Below are 2,220 nucleotides of genomic sequence, written 5' to 3' on the forward strand. Positions count from 1 at the left end.
GGAGCAAGAGAAGGTGTTGGCTGGGCAACCTTAAGTTGGAAGCAACGAGGAAGCATGAGAAAACTCTTAGGAGTTGGGACTCAGTTTCTCCTGGGAGGCACCTCCCCAAGAGAGAGAGCCAGCTTGTTGATTCAGACCACCTCCTCGCTACCCCAGCCGGGCCCCTCCGGGATTTTGCAATCTCTCTCTCCCTTCTGCTGGCTTTTCTGCACCAGCTGACTGTCTACAATGAGTCTGTAATCCTTAGCGGGCTCAAAAAAATACGAGTGTGGCATAAAGATAAGTAGTCCTTGATAAGCCTAATAGAGCTTGAAATAGCTTTAAACAAAGCAGCCATGTTAATTTTTAAGGTCTTTGAAAACACAAGGAACACACACACACCTTTGCTAAATAGACACACACACGAACAGAATCTGTGGGGGAGATGGATTATTTCCACCTCACTAATCGCTGTCACAAAGAGGAAACACACACACACCTACTCAGTCTTTTTTTCAAGTGATCTGTGGGTCGTTTTTTTGGTTGTTGTTTGTTTTCAAGGAATATTCTTTCAGCTCTTGGGCAGGTTTATGAGGCGACAGGGAAAAGAAAGCTGAGGAAAGATATTTGAAAATGAAGAGGGAGAATGTCTCATTAGAGCTTTTTGAATTATCATAACTAAGGGACCAGCATCCACATTGACGAAAAGCCTAACGACAAAGAAGCTTGAAGAACAGCTCTCGCCCAGCTGGCGTGGCTCCCAGGTTCGAAACCCAGTCAGGGCACATACCCAGGTTTTGGGCTCTGCCCACAGTACGGGGTCGGCAGGAGGCAGCCGATCTCTCTCTCCTCCCTTTCTAAAATCCATAAAAATAAAGAGCAGCTCTACAGAAAAATCAGCACCACGGAGCTCAGAAAGACGCGTTCTCTGGCACCCCCTTGCGAGCATAAAGGGCCTTGTTGCACCAGAATTTCTGATGGGAATTTGCTAATTTGCAAACATTTCCCTGCTGCAAAGCAGATTAAGAGGCAGAAGCCCCACAAAAGAAGAGTGGGCAAAAGAGAGGCCCATAGTTTGCGCCAGAGGAAAAGCGAACAGTTTTCATTCCGTTGACATTTACTGTGCCTACTTTGTGCAAGCTAAGCGTTAGGTCTGACGTTTAGCTTCCCTGCCTCACGAAGCTTAGGAAGGGAAGTCACGTGAAGCAAGTGATTCGAAAGGGGATGAGAAGTCCAGGGACCTGGTCTGAAAAGTGGGAAGGTTCCCTGAGGATGTCACATTGAGTGCTGGTAACTGATGTGTATGAGTTAGCTATATAAACATGAGGGTGGGAGAGGGGTATTTAGTAAACCAAAGGAAAGCATTTACATGAAATGCAATATACTGCCTAGGTTGGGGTCTCAGTTCCTTTGTGTCTGAACCCAGGGATGGTGAAGCTCTGGGGTGAACACATCTGTTCGGGTGGCACTTTAAATTAGCATGGCCCTTTTGGTAAATCACTTTGGCTATACATATGCAAAGGTCATAGAAGGACCATGCCTTCTGAGCCATCATTTAACTTCTAGAAATTTACCTAAGGCCTGTGTGGTTCCGTTGGTTGAATGTCATTCCAAATACCAGGAGGTTGCTGGTTCAATTCCTGGTCAGGGCACCTATCTAGGTTGTGGGTTTGAACCCCCTGTTGAGGCATATACAGGAGACAACCAATGGATGTTTCTCTCTCTCCCTCTCAAATCAATTAAAAAATACACACACACATCCTCAGGTGAGGATTTTTTTAAAAAAAAATGCATGAGAGACTATCACTGTACACCAGTGGAATGGTTAGAATATAAAAAAGACAAACATGCCCTGACCGGTTTGGCTCAGTGGATAGAGTATCAGCCTGTGGATTGTAAGGTCCCAGATTCGATTCCGGTCAAGGGCATGTGCCTTGGTTGCGGGCACATCCCCAGTGGGAGGTGTGCAGGAGGCAGCTGGTCGATGTTTCTCTCTCATCGATGTTTCTGGCTCTCTATCTCTCTCCTTTCCTCTCTGTAAAAACTAAATACAATATATTTTTAAAAAAAGGAACAAACAAAAATAAGGAGAACAAAGCAAAAAGCAAAAAGCAAAAAAAAGCTAACAAAATAATAATAAAAAATAAAAATGAAAAATAGACATTTCATTCCTTTGGCTGGCTTAAGATTCCAGTTTTCTGGAATGTCTGTGATTTTGTTTTTGCTGTTGTTCATGTTGTG

Source organism: Myotis davidii, unplaced genomic scaffold (genome assembly GCF_000327345.1).
Source record: "Myotis davidii unplaced genomic scaffold, ASM32734v1 scaffold223, whole genome shotgun sequence".
NCBI lineage: Eukaryota > Metazoa > Chordata > Mammalia > Chiroptera > Vespertilionidae > Myotis > Myotis davidii.